The sequence below is a fragment of the Prionailurus viverrinus genome, chromosome A1, assembly GCF_022837055.1.
Source record: "Prionailurus viverrinus isolate Anna chromosome A1, UM_Priviv_1.0, whole genome shotgun sequence".
NCBI classification, from domain to species: domain Eukaryota; kingdom Metazoa; phylum Chordata; class Mammalia; order Carnivora; family Felidae; genus Prionailurus; species Prionailurus viverrinus.
Window position 1 is genome coordinate 2,037,110 of NC_062561.1, and position 14,261 is coordinate 2,051,370.

The following is a 14,261-nucleotide window of genomic DNA, read 5'->3' on the forward strand; positions in this document are numbered from 1 at the left end:
CCGCCCCGCCGCCGCTTCCTGCCTCCCGGTCGCGGCCGCCCCAGCCCGCCGCCACCTGCCCGCGGCCTCCCCGCCGGCTCTCGCGGACCTTTCTGCCGCTCTGTCACCCGCCCCCGGCTCCAGTACTGCCCCTTCGACTGCGCTGGTATGAAAGTTGGTAACTCCGTCCTTAAAGCCGCCGTTAGGCATCTCAGTGCAGCCTTGGTGGAGAAAGTAAGTTAACAGGCCTGAAGGAGCCACCGAGTTACCAAACAGACGCCAGCTGCTGAGAGTAAGGGCAGAAGAGGACAGACGGCCGTTTGTCCGTGGCATCAAGTACTAAAGAAGGACGTCCGGATGTGTATCCAAATGTAATCCGTTTGAATTCAGTGCAGCCCCACGGCCGTGGCGATTTTGTCTGCGGGAAGTGTCTCACGACGCGCGTGTTTCAAGACCATGTGGATGGTCTCGTAGACCAGCAAGTGGCTTTTGCAATCCAGCCCCTCGACTGTCTTTCCATTTGTGAGCTCTGGATGCGGTACAGGGCATATGCAGGGATTGTGCGGAGATGTGAGCTCGTGCTTCCTGCCACGCACAGACTGCGGCAGGTGATGGTAGGGACTAGTATCGTTGTAAAAGCAACTCCAGTTTCCTTTTTCATTAACAAACTCTTGTGAAGTTTTTAAATTTTAATTTGAAAAGAAACGGTAACGAAGGTCATCGTGTCCGGACGTTTTTCACGACCTTACCAGTCCCCGGTCTGTCATCCTGTGCTCTCGCCTCTCTCCCTGCCACCTAGGCTTCCAGCCCTGCCTCTGCCTTAGCTCTTCCAGGGGACCTTCCCACACAGCCCTCCTGTTTTCTGTCCGCTTTGAGCTCTGGTAATGAAACCATTCTGGTGCAATTTACAATTCAATTTTATTTTTCAGTCTTATCCCGCACTCTATCCAGGCATCTTGCGCGGTTAAGTCCCCCGCGGATAATCCGTAATTACATCCCTTTTGCCCTCACCTGTGTACCTCTTCACTCCCCCAGCGACCTTACTTTTTCCTCCCTGGCCCCCAGCGGGCTGGGCTGGTTGACATTCTTCTTTGCGTGTGTTTTAAGGTCCCGCCCTTGCTGTCTTCAAAGATGTCAACGTAATTTTTAAAAAAATGTTTTTTTTGGTCAAAGAAATATTGTAAATAAACGGAATTTAGTGGGCCTTAAAATTATGTGTAAAAACCCTTACAAAATTTTGTAATTAGTTACAGCATTGTTTGCAATGGTGAAAAATCCAGAAGAACGTAAAATATCCAGCAATAGGGAATAGTGGGAAAATAAAAGGTAGATACTCACAGGACAATAGAGCTAAGTGAATGAACTAGCTGTATACTTTTCAAAGGATGAATGAAAGAATTCAATTGGAGAGTGGAAAAAAGTAAGTTGCAGAACTATATATATACTATGATACCGTATTCATAAATAAATACCACAGAACCTATACTAATCCCGTACTTTTATGAGTATAGACGTGGAGACTGCAAGAAGATGCACCCAATTCAGGACAGCTGTTGCCTACGTGGAAGGAGGGAAACCAGACTGAGGAGGGAAGAATGAGGACTTGAACTTTACCTCCAGTGTGTTACTTCTTGTATTTAAAAAAGCGATGCAAAACTGTCCAAACCTTAAAATGTGTTGATTCCGGGCAAGTAGGTTCAACCATGCGTGCTGTGTTATCCTTTGTGCCTTTCTTTGAAAAAAAGCTTTTGAAAATTTTCAAATATATATGGGAAGCAAAGTGGAAACAAGTAAGTTTCTAAATGGAAGCTTGCTTAGGGAAACTGACACACCTATGCAGGAGGATATTGTGATTAATGGTCATGTTTATTGTTTTTCTGGGTATGTGTTTATTGATGTGGAGTCATTCATTCCTTTGGGTTTTTTGTTTTTTTATTTTTTGAGTACTGCTATGAGTCATGGGCTAAAAGCAGACACTGGGGATACCATGGAGAGCAAAACCACATGATTTATCCCCTGCTGGAGCTGACAGCCTTGTAGTGACATAATAGAGTACACTATCCAATTTTGTAAAATAATATAAGTGTATATATTTATTTTCAAAAGCTATATATACAAAAATATCTATTATATAACATGTAATACAAAAAAACTTAAACATACGTACATATGTATTTTTTTTCTTTTTAAGCCCAGAAAAATATGCAGCAATGTTAAAAGTTGTAATTTCTGGATTTAGTGATTCTGGGTGATTTTTGTTTCATTTATTTTATTATTTTTTATGTACTTGATTTTCCTTTATTTAAAAATTTTTTTTTAATTAGCAAAAATTTTTTTAAGTTTTTATTTTAGAGAGAGAGTGCGCGCATGCTCGCGCTTGCTCATGAGTGAAGGAGGGACTGAGAGAGAGCGAGACACAGAATCGGAAGCAGGCTCCAGGCTCTGAGCTGTCAGCACAGAGCCCGCCGCAGGGCTCGAACCTGTGAACCATGAGATCATGACCTGAGCCGAAGTTGGACACCTAACCAACTGAGCCACCCCAGTTCCCCATTTTTTAAAAATTTTTTGTAAGTTTTTAAATTCCAGTGTAGTTAACACACAGAGTTAGGTTAGTTTCAGGTATACAATATAGTGTTTCCACAATTCTATACATCACTCAGTGCTCAACGTGATAAGTGTACTCTTTAATCTCGGTCACCTATTTCACCGTTTTAGGTGGTTTCTGTCTGATAGTTCTTAATACTTCTAAATAGAATAGTTAACAAAAATTATGTTTAATTAAATAATCAACTAAGTAAGTACATCCACACAATTCATCGAGCTGAGAAGAGGAGAGAACACAAGTCCAGCTGAGCACGAGGCCTACCGCAGTGGCAATGTTTCAATGTGTAAATAATTAACATCCCGTGTATATAGATGTATGTGTGCATCCTTACTCTATACCAGCTGTTGCCCTAAATTTGTGTACTATCTCATTTAATCCTCTAGACAACTATGTTATGAACCCCATTTTCTGGAAGAGGATCCTAAAACACAGAGTCCCAGTGACTCACCCAAGATCTAAGAGCTGGGATTCAAACCTTGGTAGATCTGGCTCCAAAGCTTAAAAACACGGGTCTCAGGAAGTCTTGATTATAGTGTACTTATAAAGAAGGAAGCTGAAATCAAATAACTCCCTTATGCTTCATCTGAGGGAGGAGGAGCGGGCGTTCTAGAGGGAGGAACAAGAACTCAAAGGCATGTCTCCAGCAGCAGCCAGAGCAGAGAGAAGCAGCCGCTGCGAGCACAAGGCGCAATCCACTCCCAGGCAGGGCCCCCGCGGTTGTGAGGCCAGGATGTTTTAGAGGTTCTCACTGAGGCACCCGAGGAGGATGCCATCAGACTACCTACCTGCCCCCCACCCCTTCCTCAGGCTTTGAATGCAAGAAACCTGAATGATTATGGCTCAGCCTCTTTATGTCTTAGTGCCTGGAACGCAGCATCCGGTCCTAAAAGGCCTACAAAACTGGAAGATGAGGCACACTGATTTAATTTGTTTTATACCCAGGTATTTTGTTTCCTTGAGTAGTTTAAAAATTCCACGGGAACAGGAACCATATTCTTCCCCTGAGACTACGTACAAAGAACGTCTTAACTATCAATTTGAATGTATTCAATGCACTTTACGGAATTTTTTTTTTTAGTTTTTTAATGTTTATTTTTGAAGGAGAGAGAGAGAGAGAGAGAGACAGTGTGAGTGGAGGAGGAGCAGAGAGAGAGGGAGACCCAGAATCCGAAGCAGGCTCCAGGCTCTGAGCTGTCGGCACAGAGCCCGACACAGGGCTCGAACCCACAAACTGTGAGATCATGACCTGACCCGAAGTCGGACACTTAACCGACTGAGCCACCCAGGTGCTCTTGAATGCACTTTAATATCTCAAATATCAAAGTGTAAGTACCACCTTTTCCTCCGAACCAAGGACTTTGGGTCAGCCAAGGAGATCTCTGGTTCGCGTTGGTTGGAAGGAGATCTCTGGTTCGTCGTTGGTTGGATTGTTCCATTCTACAAACTTGTAGCAACTTCCAAAGAAAGGATTAACCATTTCAGCTCTGTTAGTTGGGGCCTCTGTTTCAATGATGAACTCTTTTTTTTTTTTTTACCTTTTTTTGTAATTATGATAAAATATCCGTAATATAAAAGTCATCACTTTAACCAATTTTAAGTGTATTGTTCAGTGGCGTTATCTCCACTTCGTACAACTATCCCCACCACCCATCTCCGGAACGTCATCGTCCCAAACTGAAGCTCTTACGCATTAAACAAGTCCCATTCCTCCTCTCCTTGTTTGTTTGGGTTGTTTTGAGGGATTTTTTTTTTTTTTTTTTTTGCAGTTAATTGTTTTGCTTCTGTTGGGTGAGCAGCTCGTATTTTAACTCTGCTGTCGCGACCCTGGTCTCTAGTAACGTACCAGACCTTACTCATTTTTTTGCTTTTAATCTGCTATTAGGTAAGGAAGATTACCTAGCTTATCAAACCTGTACGTACAGAAACAGCTGATGGAACTTATTCCTAGAAGTCTTCCTCTGCAGGGAGGAACGAGGGCTTTGTGACGGCTGTTTCAACTGTTAAAAGGCCATTTGCTTCTTCAGTTTCTGGACATTTCCCAAAGGGTTTATATTGTAGAAAGTCAGACTTCGGTACAAGTAGATTATTACTGCTTTTAAGAGAGTAATAGATTGCTAGGCAGTAGCTGAATGACCAGTAATGTTTCATATCTTATTTTGTAAAAGCCTTTATTTAATACAAACCTACTTAATAGGTTCTACCACCAGGTTTCTTTTAAATTTTATTTTCTTTTTAAATTTTTTATTTTTTTTTAATTAAAAAAGAGAGATAGTATGGGGGGAGGGGCAGAGGGAGAGGGAGAGAGAGAGAGAGAGAGAGAGAGAGAGAGAGAATCTCAAGCAGCCTCCATGCTCAGTGCAGAGCCCGATGTGGGCGTCAAACCCACGACCCTGGGATTGTGACCTGAGCCGAAATCAACAGTCAGACACACTCAACCAACTGAGCCACCCGAGTGCTCTGGTTTCTTCCAAATTAAAAAAATAATAATTTTGGTAAAATACATCTAACTTACCATCTTCACCACTTTTTTAGTGTATAAGCTTTTATGTTTCACAATAATGAAAACAGTTCTGATACCAGAGGGGAAAATCCCCAGTATTAAGTTTTCATTTTGCATTCTTATGTGTGTTTTCGAATATTAAAATCATCTTCTCTGATTTTAGCTTATTTCTAATTGCTTTCACCATTTTCGAAAACAGGACCTCCTGGAAAACTTGATGAAACTCGCTAGGGCATCTTTAGGGGAAGGCCCAGGGTCCCAGCAAGGCTCCCAGGGTGGCCCCCTGGCCAGTGTCCACAGACCTGCCTTTCCAGCCCTCCAACACCACCGAGCACAGCTTCATTCTCCGCATAGCAGCCGCTCTGCTGCTCAGATGAGTAATGAAGTATGCGATTGCATAAGTCAGGATTGCTCAAGACTTTAAGAAGATTTGTTCCCAGAAGACCTCAAAGAAACACTGTCAAGATAAAAATCACATTCTGCATTTAGAGAATTCTTATGTTGACACTTCACATTATTAAGAGACGAGTTGCTAAAACAAATTTTCTTTTCTTACCACATCCCCCGTTAGCTTACTTTTCATGCCGAGTGAGCTATGACAGCAACACCAGCTATTTATTATTTCTCATTACGTGTAGAGTTGGCTGCGATTTCTATTTTCTCTGCAGACACGAGCAGTACGTTGTTGTGTCTGTAACTGAAATACAAATCCCACTGACGAGGTCTATATGCTCCGATATGTTCTAAAACCTTCCATTCAAATTTTTAAGTTAATCTTTAGCAGTGAACCTTGGCAAAATTTGCTTTAGGAAGAACTAAGAGTGTGAGGCTCAAAACTCTGATCTCCACAAAATCAATTTCGGTAACGAAATTAACGTTCTCAAAGGGAAACATCTGAGCCAATCTACATTGACAATAACTATTTAATTGGGTAATTGTAAAAGAAACATTTTCATGGTCTATTTTTAACTTTAAAATTAACTACTAAACGTCATCTTGGTTGTTATTGAACAGTTGCTTTTAAGACCATGCATTTTGTTTCATTAATCAGATCTGAAAAAACAACACAAAACAACAATTGAGTGTGTTATCTTCAGATGCTTGATAAATGGGTTTTGATAGTAAAAACCACGATGAGATGATGATAAGGCGATTTCACATGCAGAAGTGGAAGGAGGCCAGTGACGGAGAGGCGGCCAAATTTCAAAGAGCAGAGGGAAATCTGTAAAAGTCTGGAAGCACTCATGCAGATTGTATTCGATAGCTGGTAACCCCAGGACAAAAAGAGTTTCTTGGCTTGGGGTCGAAACTTGAAAAATGTCCCAGAGCTAATACCCTTCAGGAAGAGGTGAGAGAAAGAATTAAAGTTTGAGGTACAGATACTTGGAAGGGGAGAAGGGCGGCAGCAAAGTCATGGGAAAGTCTGGTATTCCAGGCATGCGGAGAATGGACAGAATGAAGAGAGTAGGGAGAATGTTAGAGAAATAGGGCCATGAAGTAAACAGAGAAGTGGAGAAGACCAGATGGCATCGCTCTGTCAAATTAATACCTGGGTGGGAGAGAGGAGCTGAAAGAATATTGGTGTGATGTCACGGGAGGTGAGAGAAAGTGAAACTGAGCTCAGGTAGAGGGAGGGGAAGAGAGGATAACGCTCGGGTGGAAATTATCACGGTTCCCAGGGTTCACACAATGAAAGAACAGAGCAAGGTTTATGTCTACACCAAAAGGTAACCTTAAAGAAAAGAGGAGATCTTGGCTTTGCCTACCGTTTCTCTCTGGTGTTTTGCCTAAAGAGGAACTTTGGGGGTGTTCATGGGTAACAGAAGTTACAGTTTGCATCTGAAAGTCCCACATACTCGTTTCCACACTTCCAAGCAATGCCGGACATTTCCACGTATGTGTCTTGACAACCTTTCAAAGTCAAAATGGTCTCAAATGGAACACGTATATTCATTCAAATATTCATTGAGCATTTGCAATATGCTAGGCTTGTCACCCTCTCCAACAAGTACCTAATTTGTTCAACATTGGGGTTGGGTTCAACACTGGGTGCCCAGATGTGCTAGGCACCTGGGACAAAATACTGAAAATGGGCATTATCGCGGAGCTTGCGAGTCTAGCCGGAGAGGTAGATAACAATCAGGTCCACGCTATAAACAAATGGAAATTGTGGATTCTGGTTTGTACTATAAAAAGACACAAGTATCCGTGAGATTTTATAAAAGAGGGCATGTGACCTGGTCTAAGAAATCAAGAAGCACTTTAGCTGAGATGTAAAAGATGCAAAGAAATTAACAAGATGGAAAGCATTCCAAGAGAGACGACTGCCCATGCAAAGGCCCTGTGGGGGAAAGATCGGCACACACCGCTTCGAACATTAAAAAGAGGCCATTGTTATCGGAATGCAGAAGTGGGGGGTGGGGGTGAAGACAGAGAGGTGGGCAGAGGTCAGGCTACACCGGGTCTTGCAGGTCGTTTTAAGGAATTTAGTTTTTATACTCAGAACAATGGGGAGTCATGAAAGGGTCATAATGACCTGATGGAATGACATGATCTGACGAGTTTCCAAAAGATCATTCTGGCTGCTGAGTGAAAGGAGGCAAAACTAGTTGAGGTGAGAAGTGATACAGCGTGGGCTAAGACGGTAGCAATGGACAGGGAAAAGAGTAGATGAAGTGGAGAAAGGTCGACAGGATGAGCTGAGAAGGGAGTGGCTCCGAGGTTTCCAACTTCCAAAACTGGGGGGCCATAGTGTCCATCCAATGGACTGAGATCAGGGCTTTGGTGTTGGAGCTATCCTCTGAGGTGGAGTGAAGTGAATGGAGGTGTTAGGAAGGCAGCTGTAGACACCTATTTGTAACTCAGGAGAAATCTGATCAGGAGGTCCAAACTGGTGAGTTTCTTGCGCGTACTGCGGGTGGCCCCTAAAGCTCAAGGTGTACAAGAACTTGCCCCCGGGGACCGGGCAGAGGGAGAGGGGAAGGAGACTTGACCGTTGAGGAAATGCAACATTTCACGGTGATGTAGAGCAGGGTCAGCCTGTACGGGAACTAGACAAGCTGCCAGAGGGCAGGAAGTAGACGTGGTTTCACAGAAACAAAGGGAAGGAGGGATCAACAAAGATATAAGCTACTCAGAAGGGAGGTAAAATGAGAAGTGAAAAATGTCCATTGGCCTTAAAGACCCAGCAGCCATTGGAAGCTTAGCAGGGAGCTCTGCTGGGAGGCTGATAAGGGAAGATGTTAGATGGGAGGACTTCCCGTCGAGTGAGGCAGCAAAGACCAAAGCAGATTCTGGGACGTGCAGTTGGAAAGGTGAGGAAGTGAAAGTCGTTGCAGGACAAGGAACGTTGGGGCGGGGGCGGGGCTCGTTTTCAACGGGTGAAGTCTGCTGCTGTAATAGGTTAGCACACAATTAGTGACCTGAGGAAGCACAGGGTTACTACCTTCCCACCTGGCGGGTCAGAAGAGAAGGCCCGCAGCACCGGGGCAGGATGGGCTAGGAGACCCCAGCGTGTCCATTCCCTCTCCCTTGCAGGCCAGCACCTGGGCCTACATGGGCCCCCCTACTTTCAGTTTCTTCTGCCTCCCACCCATTCTTCGCAGCCCGAAGCCACATTAGTTTTCCTAACATACAGCCTACTCAGAAACCTCTAGGGGCTCCCCGCTGCCTACCGAACAAGGCCTAGACTCTCTGATAATCGACGCCCTCCGGATGAAGTGGAAAAAGGTGCTTCCAGGCTTCTCTTGCACTCTTGGACTCTGTGTGTGCATGTAGGTGTGCCCTAGACCTCCTGCTTGGAATCTGGCTCCACATCGTGTCTTGCCAAGTCTCGCCAAGCTTGGCTGTCTTCTCCCCAGTTTCTCTCCTGGTTGAAATCCGACCCCCATATGGGAGGTAGCGGAATGCCCCCCCCCACCAAGATGGCCACACCGTAATGCCTGGAGCCCGAGAATGTGTCACCCCACACGGTGGAAGGGACAGCGCAGATGTGATTAAAGTTACAGATATTGAGATGAGATTATTTTGTATTATTCAGGTGGGGCCCAGGGTAATTAAAAGGGTCCTAAGAAGTGGAAGAAGGCAGATGGGAAGGATTTGACCTGCAGCTGGCTTTGGAGACAGAGGAAGGGCCACAATCCAAGGAATGCAGTGGCCTCTAGAAGCTTTGCAAAGCCTCTGATTTACAGCCAGCAAGAAAACAGGAACCTCAGTCCCACAACTGGAAAGAACTGAATTCCACTAACAACCCAAGTGGATGGGAAACAGACTCCCCCACCTAGTCCCCAGGGAAGAACTCAGCCCTGATAATGCCTTGGTGTTTGCCATCGAGATCCGTGCCGGCCTCCAGAACCACACAAGACATTTGTGTTGCTTTAAGCCACTAAGTTTGTGGAATTCGTGGTGGCAGCAATAGGAAAGTGCCACAGTCTCCTTCGTGGGGTTTCTCCTTCATTAGACACAGTTTCTGACTCAGTGTCTCCGAGAAGCTATCCTTGACCATTGAAGCAAGAAGTGACCACTTTCCTTTCTTTTCATCTCCCAGCAGCACTGTGTGGGACTTCTCTCTTGGTGAGAAATGGTCTGGCGTCCTGGGTATTTGCAGACGGGTCCTAATTCTCCTGTTAGACTTCTAGCTCCTCGAGGTGAGTGGGTTTAGGTGTGTATAAGGAGCTGCCACAGTGTGTAGCCACTTGCCCAGTTCGTAGGAGCTGCTCTACCATTGCGTTCGCTTTCTTTTGCTTTGTTTTTACGTAATCACTAAACAAATGGAAACCCTATAAAGGTGGCAGAAGAAAAGTAACCGTAGCAAGTGTACCCTTTCTCTTCTCTTTTCCCTTACGTTAAATGTTATTATCCTAACTCGGAAATCGAAGGCCTTTCCTTTACTATCATCAGTGGCCCCCAAACCATTTGGATATTTAGTTCACAGAAAATATTACTCCCATCACATAACTAATTGCGATGAGTTCTATTTCATGCCTTTCCTCAGAAGCAGACCTTGGAACTTTAGGGAGTTAATAATAAGAATGGATAAAGAGACATGTTTACCTGTAAATGGTTGCTGACAGCCAAAGTATTCTGTTTCTTTTTTTTTTTTCTTTTCTTTCTTTTTTTTTTTCTTTTCTTTCTTTTTTTTTTTTTTTTAAGTGGGCTCCACACCCAACTGGGGCTGGAACTCATGACCCTGAGATCAAGAGTCTTGTGCTCTACTGACTAAGCCAGTCAGGCACCCCCCGAGGTATTATGTTTCTTAATATTGCTGATTATAATCAGTTACATTCACACCAAACAGGATTTGGCTTCCTTATGAAGAACTAAGTCTGCATTTTAATGTTTCTTTTCCAGGGTGGAATTATGAGGGAGGAAACAGTACAATGGTGAATATAAATTATATTTAAACTTAGAAAGAGAAAACTGTGTTAAAAAAAAAGTTCCCCCAGATCAAGTGACATGTTCATATCCATCTATACTGAACAAATGCCACGATGAAAATAGCAAGATGGATAGAACATTTACACACTACTAAAAATCCCAAGATATGAAGCTACAATGTTCAAAGAATCACTGCGAAAGCATAAAGCAAGATTCAGATAGTAGAGACGATTGCTCCCTTGACAATGGATACATGAATTTCACAGATCCCAGAACTAGAAACCTAAGAAGTCAAGAGGAAAGGCAAATATTATCTGAACAGCTGAAACCACTAAAAATCACAACTCAGAGCTGAACTAACAGATTTTTACACTGAGAGATCAGAATGATAGATTTTGTTTTTACCAGGCTCTTGCTGGATTTTAAGCTTCCACAATACCCTCCCAGTATGCCCTTATTTAGCAGATAGTATACTATATATGAGTTGAAGATCTCTCTAGCGAGCGTGCAACTACGCAAATACTGAACGTAGCTAGCTACAGAAATCTAGGGAAATTGTAGATAAAATCTGGCTGGGAAGGAAAGAAGTGGTGGGAAAACAGAGGGAGAAGCCAGAAGTCCAACTGGACCAGAAACTCAGAGAAAGAGCCCTCCGAAGGCAGAGCAGGTGGGGAGGAAAGGCTGAGCTCCCAGCAGGAAAATAAAGAGCATTGGTGCTCCTGCGACAGACAGGGCTATTGGACTATGCGTCCACCCTGTTACTGTAAAATTGTTCTTGATAGATTTCCCAATTTTCTCCTCCAGACTAAGTTTTAGTTACAAAGTGCAATAGAAATACTATAGGATCACATAGGTGCCCGAGCCCAAGTCCTTTTTTTGAGTGGGACCTAAAAGGAAGTCAAAAGAGGGGAGATCCTTTGAGGTCCTCATGGAAGGCAACCAACGCTATGTCACCACGTCCGCAGGACAGTGCTAGTCCCAGGTGTGGTCACCTTAGGAAGCCATGTCTGAGCCCCTTCTCATGCTGAATTTCCTCTGCAACTGATAACCACTGAGTATTTGTCTTTTAAAGGGAACTCAGGGGGTGAAAAGCCTTTAAGATTCAGGGCCAAATCTCTTCAAGTGGAATCTCATGGATTAGAAATACTTTGTCATTCATTCATTTATCACACGTATATTGAATTCCAGGCCCGGCGTTGGGCATGGAGATCATAATGGTGAGCAAACTCAGACAGGACCCCATCATCGTAGAAGTTACAGCCGAGGAGGAGGAGGGGGGCATAAATCAATCATCATCAAAACACATGCATGGTCAAAACAGTATTAAGTGTCATATAATCTAATTCCTCTTACCTACTGGGCACGGGTGGCAGTCAGGGCTGCCCTTCCTGAAGGAATGACATCAGAGAGCTAAAGGGTGAGTGGGAGGTAACCAGGCAGAGGGCAGAGGCAGAGGTGGGGGGGGGGGTACTGTGCTAACAAATGCCTTGTGAAGATTGTAGCCAGTCTGCTGTTGCTGCAAGGACCCTCATCGTTTCCACCAAACCAACCGCCTCTTGGTGGTGCTGATAGGAGTGATTTCGGGGCCACCCAAGTTTCTTGGAGGGGCTGAAGGAGATGTGGGTGACCTAAACCCCTCTTCTGTCCCCCTCACCACTAGGCAGAGGGCACTGCCAGGGCAACCTCCTCATCAGGCCCAGAAAAAAGTTTTAATTTTAACTTCTTTTAAAATCGGGGAAAAAACGTGAATGTAATAGTAGATCTAGCCTAGATTATATTTGCCTTTAGACACAGTCATAAATACCCGTTTAATTGTTATGGAGGAAGAGGCCACACCACAGCCCTGGGACGGGCCTGTGGCAGGACTATGAGGGGGAAGTTGAGAGGAAAGGTTTGGAGGGCAGGCAGGGCCAGACTCCCGGGAAGTGTCAGGATGTGGGACTGTATCTACCCCAAAGCAATGGGCGGTCACTGAGGAGATCTGAGCTGAGGACTGACATGATTGTAAAATGATCACTCTGGCCACCGCGTGGAGAGCAGATGGCGGGGCCCGTCGGGAAGGAGCTTAAGCCATCACCGGGCTCGCAGAGGTGAGAGATGATGGTGCTTCCTCAGAGCAGGGCTGCAGGGCTTGGCTGAGGCTGCCTAACAAAGTACCACCTACCACAAACCAGGGGGCTTAATAAACGGCAAGAATGTATTGTCATGGTTGGTCAGGAAGGGCAGAAATCTGAGATCGACAGGTCAATGGAGTCGGTTCCTAGTGAGGGCCGTGAGGGGGGATGTGTTTCAGGCCTCTCCAGGAGCTTCTGGAATCTTCAGGCGTTCCTTAGCTTGTCGGTGGTCATTTTCTCCCTGTGTCTTCACACGGTCTTCCTCTGTATGCGGCTGTGTTCAAATTCCCCCTTTTTATAAGGACATATAATCATACTGGGTTAAGGTCCAACCTGATCACCTCACTTCAAATCGGGTCATGATCTCACAGTCATGGGATTGTGCTCCATGTTGGGCCCTGCACTGAGTGTGGAGCCTGCTTCGGATTCCCTGTCTCCCTCGTTCTCTGCCCCTCCCCCACTCATTCTCTCTCCCTCTCTCTCTCTCACCCCAAAATAAATAAACGTAAAACACAACTGTAGTTTTGATGTCCACGTTTTAATTCCTGATACCGGTAGCTTTGTGTTCTCTCTTTTCTCTTGATCAGTCTGGCAGAGGTTTATCAATTTTATCGATCTTTTCAAAGAACGAATTAACTTTTCATTGATTTTCTCTATATCTTAACCACTACAAAGACTCTATCTCTGAATAAGGTCACACAGTGGAGGTACTGGGGGTTAGGACTCCAACGTTTGAAATTTGGAGGGACACAACTCAACCTATAACAAAGCCAGCAAACCATGGTCCATGGGCCAAATCTAAGGCACTGCCTGTTTGGGGTTTTTTTTTTTTTTTTGCGTGTATAATTTATTGTCAGATTGGCTTCCATACAACCCCAGTGCTCGTCCCAACAAGTGCCCTCTGCAATGCCCATCACCCACTTTCCCCTCTCCCCCACCCCCCATCCACCCTTAGTTTGTTCTCTGTATTTAAGAGTCTCCTGTGGTTTACCTCCCTCCCTCTCTGTTTGTATCTATTTTTTTCCTCTTCCCTTCCCCCATGGTCTTCTGTTAAGTTTCTCAAGATCCACATATGAGTGAAAACATATGATATCTGTCCTCTGGCTTATTTCACTTTGCATAATACCCTCCCGTTCCATCCACGTTGCTGCAAATGGCCAGGCTTCATTCTTTTTCATTGCCAAGTAGTATTCCATTGTATATGTAAACCACATCTTCTTTATCCATTCACCAGTTGATGGACATTTAGGCTCTCTCCGTAATTTGGCTATTGTTGAAAGTGCTGCTGTAAACATTGGGGAACAAGTGCCCCTATGCATAGCACTCCTGTATCCCCTGGGTCAATTTCTAGCAGTGCTATTGCTGGGTCATAGCGTAGATCTATTTTTAATTTTTTGAGGACCCTCCACACTGTTTTCCAGACTGGCTGCACCACTTTGCATTCCCACCAACAGTGCAAGAGGGTTCCCGTTTCTCCACCTCCTCGCCAGCATCTGTCGTTTCCCGACTGGTTCATTTTAGCCGCTCTGACCGGTGTGAGGTGATATCTCAGTGTGGCTTTGATTTGTATTTCCCTGATGAGGAGTGACGGTGAGCATCTTTTCACGTGTCTGTTAAGCCACTGCCTGTTTCTATGTGGCCCCTGAGCTAAGTGGTGTTTATATTTTTAAATAGGGGGAAAGCCAGA